Source organism: Fringilla coelebs (assembly GCF_963513975.1).
Source record: "Fringilla coelebs genome assembly, chromosome: 5".
In the NCBI taxonomy this organism is placed as follows: Eukaryota; Metazoa; Chordata; class Aves; order Passeriformes; family Fringillidae; genus Fringilla; species Fringilla coelebs.
This window is the reverse complement of record NC_140033.1, coordinates 45,053,393-45,067,186: the sequence shown is the minus strand read 5'-3', so window position 1 is coordinate 45,067,186 and position 13,794 is coordinate 45,053,393.

Genomic DNA, 13,794 nt, shown 5'->3' with positions numbered 1-13,794 from the left:
TTTTGGTTTTTCGATAGAAACTATTCCTAACCTAATGGTATTGCTTCATCCTGTCACAGGAATGTGCATCAATTAAATAAACATGGCTCTACACTCCTGACAGATACATATTTCCCTGTGCCATGACACTTGTTTACCAACCTGTAAAGACTGAGGAGTCATGAAACTGTTCAGGTTAATACGCAAGTCATAGCTACATCCAGGTAAGAAAGGGGACTTCACCCATGAACCAAGAGAGACACTACAGTGATAAAAAAAAAAAATTTGATAATTCTTATTGCATGTAGAACAAAGGAGCTGTACTCCTTACTCTCAAATAACACTGCTAGAAACTAAAACCCCATTGATTTCTTGAAGTTCCTGAAGTTTGGAAGGAATGTGGTTAGCAATACAGTCTATTAGATCTGTTTCATGAGAGATTTTTTTTTTCAGTTCAGCTGTTAAAAAACGAAATTCCTTAAATAAAATCCTCCAAAGGTCAGCTTTGATAGAAGTAAAACTGTCAGGTTTCCCTTCCTTGCTTAGTAATTGTGCACTTGATGCAACTGTAAAATGCTGTATCCACTGCTGCAAGCTGTTCTTTTCAGTGAAGTAAAAGAACAAAATTTTCAACTATTTGCAAGCTACAGATCATTAAAACCATCTCAAAAACCAACACCAGCAGCATCTACAGTTACAGTGTTTTCCTGATTCTGTTCTGCAAACTTCAATTACTCTTTTTAACTTTAGAGTACAAAGACATTCTGCACACAAATTTTATGTTACATAATAATGCTTAGGAAGAGCCTGCACACATTTCTTTAAAGTTCTCCAACTCTTTAAAATTACACTGACACTATATTAACCCCAAAAGCATCAAATATTTCTATATTCCTTTCCTTGTAAACTCTGACTTCACACATTACACTTCCAATAGATTTCGTGCATCTCGTACAAGCTAAAGGGGGGGGGATGAAAAAAAGGAAATCTGTGAGGGCCACCTGAAGTTCTCAGAAGTGTAGGAAATCAATAAAAAGTAATTTTCTGGCTTCAGACATTTTTCAGATGGAGAAAATGTATCAAATGAAAACTTGTACTTCATAATAAAATATAACTACAAAGCTCTATCATGCAACAAAAGTCAAAATACCTGTTTCCTCACCGACAAATACTGCGTTCACAAACTCCGTGGGTTTCAAATATCTGGCAGAGCCACAAAACTTCTGTAAAAGCTGAAACAGAAAAGTCCAGCTTCAAATAGAGGCTACAAAATATTTTTGAGTTGAGCAGTATCACCAACTCCAAAGGGGAGAGTTAGATAAAAATCTTCCAGACAGTTTTCTTGACAAGTCTTTTGGGAAAGAAAGGACAAAAAATGAGTATAGCAGCAGTCTCTACCCACTAGCTCCGCCACTGCGGGATCGCAGCAGTATCTTCACACCAACAAGCAAAAGACTTCCAGATCCACATTTTTAAGAAATCACTCAAACTAATTTACTTCAACTACCTAAAAGTCTCAAAAGCCAATTAGTTGTTTTTCAGAAGTATTCCAGTTTGAAGTTAACCTATCTTCCACTAGCCTTCGTACTATCCCACTCCTTGATTAAAATAAAAGTAGATGCTGTCAGTTTAAATGCCCAGGATTTTTCTGCTTTCTTGCCTTCTGTAGGACACACACTCTCTCTGAGAATCCTTAATCCTCCCAACTGCACATGCCATTGCTTTTCCCTCACTGTATTGAGAAGGGTCAAAAATCCCCATTCTGCATTTCCTCCTCTGTCCAGTTCACACAAACTCCATCTGTCAAGCCAGGCCCCCTTTTCCTCCCTCTTTGGGCTTATGTACACCTGAATCATCTCCTCACAGTGGCAAATCATTCCTTTCTTTCGGACTGAGGAGCTAACCATTACGTGAATTAACATTTTAGAATGGCAAAGGGAATGGTGATGCTTTTAAGATGAAAGGTAACCATTCAGGGTAACCACTGACTGTTTCAGCTTCTACAGGCATCAAGAGACAGCAAAGTTGATGCTGGAGCTACTCTTCTATTCTTCCAGTCATCACCAAAGTGAATAAAACTTCACTCAGAGATGCCTGAAAGAACTCAATTGAAAACTGATCAGAGCTTCTAGAGTTGGTTTACCAGGGACTCGTACAGAAATGCCACTCAAAGCAAACAACCATTTCAATCAGGCAGAAAAAGGAAAAAAAATCTTCAAATGTCAAAACATTTCTGGTTCGTATTGCTGTCAACACAAGCCTGAATATAAAATAATGATAACATAGAAAACTTCCATTCTAACAGTCATTGTTCAATAATTCTCTACAATTTAAAATCATAGGTTTAATAATCACACCTGAGAATGAGCAATATCATACTACAAGCATCAAATAAACATGAGTTAACATTACACAAATGAACAATCAGTAAAAATATCTTATTTAAATTTTAATAAGGAGCTCTAAAAAAACTACGACAAAAATACCTAACTATTCAATGGGAAAATTAACAAAGCCTGCACAAAAACATTTAAAATTTCTTGCTCTCACCTTTATTGTAACTAATACATTAATCAAACTAAAAAGTAAAATAAATTGTGAAAAACTCTGCCTCAAACAACTGATGACTCTATCATCAGGGTAGCATTTAAGGAAGCTAAATATAAAGGAAGTAAATAAAGCCCTCTGCTAGCTTCCTTCTCTTCTGCTGGCAATACCATCCTGAAGCTATCAAACTATCAAATCTCTGGATGCAAGGACAAAAAATTGACAAACATTTTTACTGTTTGTTCTGCTGACTTTTTTCTATCAAAACATCTGCTACACATCCCTCCTGGAGATGGGATATAACATAAAGCTAAAAGCTGTACAGACATTCTCATACCACTGTAGGGTGAAAGGATTCACTCCTCTCTCTGAGACATCTTCCTTTTTGATGAGAACAGGAAAGAGAAAGGTAACAGCGCACCGAATGAAAACCTGTTTGTAACTCCAATTCCGCAGAGATCGCTGCCTGCAACTCACTGCCCTGGGAAGCTCCCAGCAAAAGCTGACACCTGTGTGCCAGGGCTGGCTTACAATCTGCTCATAGTCCAGCTTGTGGAAAAAAGGATGGATGCAGCCCTGCAGAGCCCTGGAACCTCAGCTACCCTTTTGTCCTACACAACTCGAGCACCAGCAACACCCCAGAGCCCAGGCAGAGCTCTGTGCTCATGTTGGCAGCAACAGGACTGACAACCCTGTCTGGTCCAGGGTTGGTTACTGCTTTCTTCCTCAAGACACCAACATTTACATCAACAATAAGTGCTACCTCCATGAGCACCTTCATGGGAGAAGCTTGGATGGATGTCCCAGAACACATCTCCTCCTCACAGCTTTCCCAAAACAAAGTGTGATTTCCCACACTGAAAATATCTACAGTGGATTAAGTAATAAGAAAAGTCATGGTTTTCCTAATTTGTCCTTTAATTATATTAATACCACCTGTGGCTTTATGGTAAAAAAGTAAATACATTATATTTTCCACGGATTTTCCTTTTTAAAAAGTTCCAAGAACGTCAGGAAAACAGAAGGGATTACAAATTTGTATCAATATTTACCTGGGAGAAAAAAAAAAAAGGCAATTCTTATAATGATGTCTTCATGCTGCCTACTTAACTGATAAGGCAAATCTATTAATCTTCAGTTTCATATAAAAACTTGAGTAGTGATTTATAGCATACGCCTACTTCTGCGTATTTCTACATACACATCGCATAAATCCTTTGTTTTTAAAACCAGGTAGACCAAAAAATACAAACTAGACCATCATAAACCCAGAACAAAACATGATCCTGGATTTGACAACAGGTGGGAGTAACAGTACCCATGTTTGTCTGGTTTTGCATATACAAGAGCAAATAAAACACACATTCTGAGGAAAATTCATCCCTAGTTGTTAAAAAAAATATATTCATATGAAAAGTTAATTTTGATAGATAAAAATGAGATATTTATTTGGGCTCTTCAAAAATGTGTGTCTGAATGTTAAAGTCCATGACAGATTAATGGGCAAAATACAGGCAGGGCAGCTGGGAGTTAATGGTAAATGAAGTACACAACACATCTGATAATTTTACCATTGCACGTAGTACATATATACACATACACTCATTTACAAAGCCCTAGTGGTTGAATTAAATGAAACCATTTTCTAACTCCTAAATTGGCCAATCATAAGAAGCTTGGCTGTTGGATATATTTTAAAGAAAGGCTCATTAAGCAATAGCCTCCATTTCTTTGTTTGCAAGACACAGGGAGACACAGTTAATGATTTGAAAAAGAATCTGTAGGCTGCAACTAACGATACATTTGGGTGAAAGTTTCTATTGAACTTGTTTATTTCCATTTGCAAGAGGTTTTATTGTCTTCTACAAAAGATGCTTACATTTCTTGGCTGATGTCCTTTCACCATATCCAATGACACTTGCATGTCCCATGAAATATGCATACTTTTGAGTGTCCTCATCAAAGACCTTGATAGCAAAATTCTTTTAATTTGATGATACATGTTACAGTGCAATCTAGTGCTTCACTGCTTGGAAAGTACTTACAAGGACCAGATTCCTCTAAAGTTACTTTCTCTTTTGTATACACACGGGATAACTGTGGGAAGCCTGTTAGATACCTAGTGGTTTTCAATATGTTAACTGCTTCAAGGCAGATTAATATACATCTTGAACATACATAATAACCAAGGAAGAGCTTTATGATGAGGAGAAAAGCCTTGATTAAGCTAGCATAATCAGCCCAACATTACATGCATAACCACAACAGAAAGTTTCCTGCAACTCTAGGTACAGACATCGAGGTGATCCTGAACTTGCACAGGTGGAGAGGGAAAGGTGAGGAGACCTGTAACAGAACAAGTGATCAGATGAAGGGGAAGGTTTGCAATTCGTCTCCAAGCAGGATACAAAAGGTAAACCTTCCCACTCATTTCCAAAGCCACATGATCGTGGACACACCTGCTCCGAGGGAAGGTTTTGTTTTAAGAAGCTACTGAATTTGCTGTATCTAAACACCATCATAATGCTCATTATATTTAACATCACATTTTCAGCAGTCTTCTTAACTGGGGGGGCCTAGCTGGCAAGTCAGCATTTAGTTCTGTCTCTCTGTTCTTTAAAGATATCTGATGAAATAATATCAGAATTCCTCAAAAATCAAGTTTTTCTTATTCCTTCATTCATTGATATTGCCATCAGATGTCACATACATATGCATACATATACACACACAGAGGTGTGTGTATATATATTTATACACGCTCACTCATGATAAATCTCAGACCAATTTTGATGTCAACATTTCAGCCCAAAGACACCACAAACATTGCTGCAGCACTGCTAACCTTTTTTCCTTAAGGAAACCAGAATGAGTTAAAGCAACAATTTTAAAAACAAGGAAGGTGAGCCTAGAAGCCATTTGTTAAAAGCTAGCAATTTTTTTGATAGGTAGATTTCTTACCAGATTGCTATGACAAGCTTTCTGCAAATATTTTTTTTTAGAGTACATATAGCTATTATTATCATTAGCTCTCTCTTGCCAAAATATGTCTTTTCAAATTTTCAAAGCTCCTCTCAATTTGTGCTCCTTTAGAAAAATATGACTCCATGAAGTTATTAACAGTATCAGATCATATACATATATGCATACTAAGGAATCTGTTCCAAGTAGGTAGTTTTCTTTCCTGGGGATGAAATAACTGATGCAGAAAAAGCAGTGATACTGGTAAAGCCTCTTGTTTACTGAATAAACAGGGCTGAGTTAAAGGATGCTGACTGTGTCAAACCACAATGGGACACCCTAACTAGAAGGAAAACTTAGATGGAAGTCAAATGTTTACTTTCCATTTTTCTTCATTTTGTTATATGTCAGCTGCAAAAAATTCTGGTTGTAACACACGGCCTCATTACCAGTTAGAATTACTATCTTCTTTTCCACATTTTTTCCATATTATCACCCTTTCAGTTTCTGATAACTACTAAATATAGAGTTCTTCCAGAAAACAGACAGGTCAGAGCACTCACAACTTCAATAAATTGTAGGAGTATGGACTGAGCGCCTAACAAAATTGTTGTTTGCCCTCCTATTAAGATCCTCATCCGATATAAATGATCCTGAACTTTATATCACAACTTTGACTGGATTTCAGCATGCTTACATTCTGCTTCCTCTTGTGGGATGTTATTAACAATCATTACAAACAACTTCTCAAAAGGAACATAACATATCCTAATACTCTGGAGCACTGTATCTGCATGTTGCAGGTACCTCTATTCTAAATTATCCTCCCACTCCACTATTACCTCACCTCCCACTCTCTGCAATAAAAACAAGATTTGCTTGATTTATAAAGGAAGTAAACATAGCGTTTCTGTAGTTTATAATAGCATAAAATGGACTGAGCACCGTTCAGTGATACATCTGCACAACTGCTTGATCTATAATTTAACCACATTGTATTATTTCAGCTTTACACTTTAATTGGATTTGAAAGAAAGGTAGAGAAACTGTATTTTTTATGCTGCTTATGCAAGATGGAGTCCCGATATTTTCTAACACACAAAATGACATTTGAAATAGTGAACAAAAGTCAGTCTCAGAGGACACCAAATGACTGAAGATTGCCATTATTCAGACTCAACGGGAATCTCATTCCCTTCTTTAGATTTGTATGAATAAATAAGGATCTCCGAGACTACTATTCACCTTGTATAACTTGTTTTATTACACATCAAGTAAAAAAAAAAAAATCAAAATATTACAAATTTCCCAGACCAGTTTTTCCCAAGACATCCATACCCTCATGCACATTTGCAGTTCTGCCAAGGTTTCGGGGTTTTTTAATTTTAAAAAAGCTAACTAAAACTCAGTCCATCAAAATAGATTTTTCAGCAAGATCAGACCCCTTTTCTGTTCACAATGAAGCTACACAATGGTTGGTGCATTAACCAGGTAGGGGTATGGGATGTCTACAGAGGAAAGCAGAAGACCAGGAGAAAGGAAGGGGGGAGAGGAGGTAGAGAGAGAGAGGGGGAGAGAAGAGAGAAAGAAATAGCACATTGCTGTGATTTTGATGGCAGTGCCAGCTTCAAATCATGAGGAGTTCACAGAATTAATTTCCACGAACTACTTATTCATTGCCCTGCTTCACACAGCTGTTCAAAGCAAGTTTTGGTGAAAAAATAGGTTTCAAAGGAAATTATCCGCTGGAACTGTATGGTCAGCATCTGCTAGTCCTTCCCTCCTAGACTTAGAACCACAGCATAGACCTGTGGATGTCATCTTGACCAAGTCCTCACTCAAAGCCAGGCCAACTTCTGTGCTGCATCAGGTCACTTAGGGCCATGTTCAGTCAAGTTTTGAATGTCTCCAAAGGAGAACCAAAGAGAGACAGAGACTGTGCATCTGTAATTTAAGAGAATACCTGGTGCAGGCCAACTGCAGATTAGCCATTTGCACCAATCCTCCATTTTATTAGTTTTATTTATGCTCACTTATTTAAATAAGTCCAACTTCTACTTCTTGTCACATTGCTGAAAATGATGAATTCAACACTTCAGCTCTCAGTAATGTAAGGATTTGGGGTTTCAGCAGAGAAAAAAAGAAAACAACCATCTTTGAATAACTGAAGTCCAATTATTTTAAGGGAAACAGAATGTTCTCACAGTCCTCTGCATCACTTTGCCCTAATTAAACAAAAAGCAAACAAAGACAGCTCACATTCCTACTACGGAAAATGCCACAGCTTAACTGAAAAAGCAAGCTATAGGAGAAACAAATTATTATGGCCATTAAACACAGCCCAGTTTTGAAGCAAGTTGGACAGCTGCTTCTCTGAAAAATGACTCGGTTATTTTAGCTGTATTTAAGCAGACACCTCTCACCAGCCTAAATAAATCTTAACACTGGGAATTTGAGGAAGCTGATGGGGTGGCTCCAGTGAGAGCAGAGGAAAGATGAAGAATGGTGGAATGAGGCTGCCTCTGCCTCATTCACTCCTATTTCCTTCCAGCTCCTGTCTGCAACAGCAAGTGAAAATGGAGCAGTGGTGACAGTGCCACTCCAGCAGCAAGAAAAAAGAATTTGGCACCTGAGACCAGAAAAGCCCCAGGTGCACCAATGATACTGATTACCTTTCTCCTACTGCAGCCCATAAGAGTTGGAAGAAAAAAAGTTTGATTTATGCTGCTGTGTTTGTTGAAAACACCTTTGTTGATTTGAGCTTAACATATTTATAGCTTATTAAGTAAATTGGATCGTTCTAACAAAGAACACGCCACTGGGACATATTCCAAGGAGAAAAAAAATACATAAAAACAGATGCTTACAATCAATTTAGTATGCTTTCAGAACTATATAGTAAATGCATAGTTTATAGTAGTCCCCTTTTATTAATTTATTTCATCTTAAAGAAAAATTTCAGGGAAACTAAAGCACTTCACATGTAGTTAGTGGGACAAACAGCTATTTCACCTGTACCTTAAGGTATCCTATCCTTAGTCCACATTGCTAGGGACTAAAAGAGATTATCGTCTGACATCTTTTCCTTGACTTACACAGCAGAGTACAGCAGAGTCAAGGCTGGTCAATGCTCAGATGTTCAGCACAGGAAAATGACTACAGGGAAGTCCAGAAATTTGTTCATTTTAATAATAAATAACGAGCATACTAAAATGGCACATACCTTTATGAAACAGTCTCTGCAAATAAGCATTTTTTTTCTTACATAAAGAACAAAAAGCCTGCACACTAGGGCAACTGATACACTTGTGGAATTTATTAAGTTAAGCATAAATGCTAAGACTAAATGAGCTTCTTTAATTTCCATAATGAAATTGTTTTTGTAAAGTTAAAAATACTGTAATGAGGCCAAAACGGTGTGCTTTCAGAGACTCCCATGGTGAAACAAATGAGATTTTAGCTTCTCTAATTGGGCATACTGCAGACTGGGCTTGATGCTGTCCTCAGCACAGGATGTTTGTTATCCCTAACAAAAAGAGGTCTACAGCTGTCAGCATAATATCATATAGCTTCTCTGAAGCCAAGCCATCAGAAGGAAGGCTGCTGCTCTCTGACTGGGACCACCCAAAGGGAGAGATCAAGTAGAGAACAGCTCTACTCTTCCCTGATTAAGAAGTTATTCGTAGAGGTAATTTGTTTACAGCTATCACAGAGAAGCTTTTGAAGCGAGGAATGAGTATTCCCAAAATCCAGCAAGAGAATCTGATTTGATTAAATAATGAATATGGATATTCCCTTTCTCTTTCATTCCCACCTACCCCTTTTCCCCTTGGTTATTAGATCTCATTACCTGTCAACACAGGCCTTCAGAGCTTGCCTGTTCCAGCAGGAAAAAGAAAAACGTTAGAGGAACTGTGTTGCATCTCTAGTGTCAGAATCTGCTGGTTTGATGACATGTGCAACACTGTAGTGACACTCTTCTAGCCTTTAACAACTTCAGTCTCATTTTCAATCAATCCATTTTGGTTTTACCCTTTACTAAAGTTCAAGTGTAAAGAACTGGGAAAACACTTAATCAACTTAAAAAAAAATCACCAACTTAATAATCTGGCAGTAGTGAAAACAAGCCACTTAGTTCTTACACAACTAAACCATGATTTAATATTTGAAGCAAGAACAATAATTCTATAGAGAAAAAATGTGACTATACATACCTTTAGATGCCTTATACAAGGATACTTGATTCCAATTAGTCATATGAAGAAGAAAGACTTCTTTATAAATGCACACTGATGGAGATTTCTACTCCTTTGCTTTAGACCTAAGGTTTCATTGGATGATCAAACTGTTTAACCCATGCCAGAACATTTTACTGGACTAAAAATGTCAAGCCATAATTTCAAAGTGACTTCCTTACTATTTTAAATTTTCTCAAATGATTCTAATAATTGTTTCACTGTAACATTTGGAATACTATTGTCTCTTTATATCTAGCCTTTCACTCCTTTCCTGCTATCCTGCTCTACCTTTCACATCTCAAGACTTCAGTTGTCAACCTGCCACAAACAAAAATTGTGTTTGCTTTACAGAAAGGCTTTCAGAATCCTGATAGTTATCACATGTTCTACAGCTCACCCCTCTGCTGACTCACAAAAAGATTGAGAACATAAGCTTTTTAATGAGAGCAAAACACTTCGATGAACAATAAATAAAAGTGAAAAATTACTTTAACAGAGGTTTAAAAAAAGTAGTATAAAAAAATGGCAGCAGAGAAGAAACAATAGGCAAAATTTTAAGTCATCAGAATGGATGCATTTTTGTGAATGGCTTCTGCTTCTTTGATCATGTTTTGGTGAGTGCAAAAGAGCGTAGCAAAAATTGCACAGACAGAATGAAAAATATGATTCTCCAGCAGCAAACAGAACTTTCCCAGAATTGTATAAGGAATCAATTTAAAAATATAGCTTAGCAGGTAAAATCTGAAAAACTCTTGTTAGATTGTGCTCTTCAACCTACTTCCAAGAGCCCTGTGCACTGCATTAATGCTTGTAAGGGAATGTAGAGAATTAGCAAAAGATAAGTGAATCATCAAGTTTTTTCATTTTAATTCAAACTCGATTCATTAAAGCCTCCCAAAAAAGCCTCTACAGTACATGAATCAAATTCAAATAATGAGATATTTTAATTAATTTGAACTTGGAACTTTACTTTGGATCACAGAAACCTTCTTAGAAGATGCTCAGAAGACCAGCATGAGGTAAAAGCAAAATATCAGATTACTAGATGTTCAAAGAAAACCTATCTTGAGAACCTCCTACAAAGAAAAGGATGATTCCAAGGAAAAATAAAGAATAGGAAAATTCTTACAGGCTTTTTTACAACTAATTTTGAGTATTCAAGAATACCTATTGAGTATTCAAGAATACAGTAGGCTAAAAAAAAATTATATATATATTGAACAGAGTTTATTGCTATGTGTAATAGGTTATTCAAAGTATATCCTTTCAGGTTTTGAAAGAGCAGAGAAAGTCTGACCACTGTGCCTCTGTATACCTGCAATACACCATGAAATGTTATCAAGTTGTGTATCTGCATTAACTGAAACTAAGGTCAAGATGATACAGCCTAAGGAACAAATTTAAAGATTAAAAAACTAACAGCCTCCTGAAATAGGCATAAAACAGATTGTAACTGGCAACTGGCTGTCAGCTTCCAGAAACATCACCACTAAATGATGATGTATTGAAAAAGTTTAAATATGCATCATCTTCATGTCAAAAATACCTACACAAGGGGTTTTTTTCTAAACTGTGTATGCCTTATTATTTAATTTACATCTAAAAAGTCTACTGATTTATTTTAGTTAGTCCTATAAAAAATAGGATATCTTCTAAAAACCTTCCTGTTAGGCTTGGATTGTAAAAGGGGAAAATGTTTAAGGTGCAAAGTATCTTTGTCCCACTGTTTTCCTTTAACATATTTTTAGTATGATGAACAAATTACATTGTCCTATCAATCAGCACATCTGAGCAACATCAGTTCTGACACAAAGCAAATAATAAATCTCCCCCTGTAATGAATTCTTCTTTCTAATACATTCACCCATTATTTTAGTCTAGAAGATTAACTGTTATAAAATCTATAATATGAAGCACAGATAAAACATACATACAAATATACACACAAACTTTGGGGTTAAACCACATTTCGGTATTCACATTATTTCACAAATAACATGTCACCTTTATTTAAGCTGATCAGGCCAGCATTTCCTTTCTATCAGCTGAAGCAGCTAATTTACTTTCATTGACCATCCAGCAGTATAATATACCACCTGCTTATTGTGATTCTCTCTGGCTAGACATTTAGGGAAAAAAAAAAAAACAAAAAACAAAAAACCAAACCTGCCTTTCTCTCTCCCATTCTGTAATTTAACTTTGTACAAATGTAATCTTAAATTCTTCAAATCTCTCAGGCATTTTATGAGTAGAGATGCTAGGATTTTTACAGCGCTGCATCTGTGCATGCACATTGTGATTAATACAAGAAAATCCTTCAGGCATATTGCAATTGATGCAGCAGAGCTGAACTTATTTGAAGCACTGCAAAATTATCTGTTTCTTCACTGTTAATTTATTTCTTCACAGCCAGGCAGGTATAGAAGATTAAGCCCTTCTTTTTCTCTTTGCTGTATAAAAGTAGAAGATGCACATATGGTGGTAAAAGGGCAGAAAACAGCGTTATGATCTGTTCTAATATTTTGGAAAGGATTTGCTTTGCAGACCAGTTTAATATTTTAAACACTTTATGTGGTTTAGAAAATCTAAGTCATATTGCAGTGAGGAATCCTATCTAGTCAGGTTTTCATTGCTATTTTTGTTACCAGCTAAGATAATTTTTATTGGTCTGTAAACATTTGCAACCCCACCAAATGCTAGTTCACACTTCCTGATGAAAATCAGAAAAAGAAGCCAGAAACTTGTTACGTTCAGTCTGCTACTTCATTTTGGGTTAAGAGACTACAGTTTTGACAGTAGGGCCATCTGCTGTTAACTTTCCTTCTCATCATAATACCAGTCCAGTCAAAAGCAATTAAGCGTGTTTTGCCATTATAATACGTGGATAATTATGATAAATTACAGTTTTCAAATCAGCCTCAAATTATGCATATGGTAGATATTTTCCTTGCAGTTACTGATGAAAAAAATATTCCCGCGTTTTCAAAATATTTCAGCTATTTTATTGATGGTATTATTTCTGTAATGAGATATCTACAAGAAAATTTCTTGGGCAGAGAGCCTGACAGCCATTAGAAATCTATTTATATCTCAGCAAGACATTTTGCCAAGTAGATAGAGTCATAACATTCTGCACTGCCATTACACAAAATACTCAGAAAATTGTCTATTTTGTTTACTTGTGTGTCACAAAAAAAAAAATTAAAAACATATGCAAACACACAACTAAATAGCCAGAAGAATATTTTATGTTTTGTTACAATGTGGAATGATTCAAGAGTTTAATGTAGGCTAAAACACATGATAAAAACATCACTTTAAGGAACAGCACACTGCTGTTTTGTGTCGAGCTGTCTTTGTGATTGCTCAGGTGATCCCTGGGATTAGCCAGTCATACATAGGCAACAATTTCAAAGTGCAGTCAATAAAAATTCATCCTCTATGCCAATACTGGATTTATCTTGAGGATACATTTTTTTTGTATGGATGGGAGCATACTGTCATACTTTCTCTGAAGTTTAACTGAAAAATCACCACTGTTAATATTTTAACTTTTTTTATAATGTTTCCTCAGTATTTCTTTGCAAGTGAATGGACTTCCTGAGAAATAATCAGGCCCTACAATGCAACAACATGCTCTTCGTGACCAGACCAGCACTGAGTGATGATCCAGGGTGCTTCATCCATCTAGTTCTTGCCAGGAATGCGAGACCCACTATGAAAGATGGCTCATAAATCCTGGACTCTAACAGCAACCAGGAGCACCTGAGCCATGGCAGGCCACAGAGGAATGATGAGGAAGAGAGGAAAGCAAAAGAAAAAATGACACAATAATGCCAGCAGCAGCAGAATCAAATCTGAGCTCTGCTAAACACAGTGACGAGGTTTGCACGGCAACGGCCTAATCATCTTCTCATCATTGTGGGGACACAGTGCTCAAATACAAGTCAGAGAGATAAAAGTTACTGAAAGACATCAATCCAATTTCAAGTTCAAAAATGTGCGGTCAAAGACATGACTGTTTGATATGAACTCATATTTTAAATCCTTTCCCTCAAACAATGAAGTC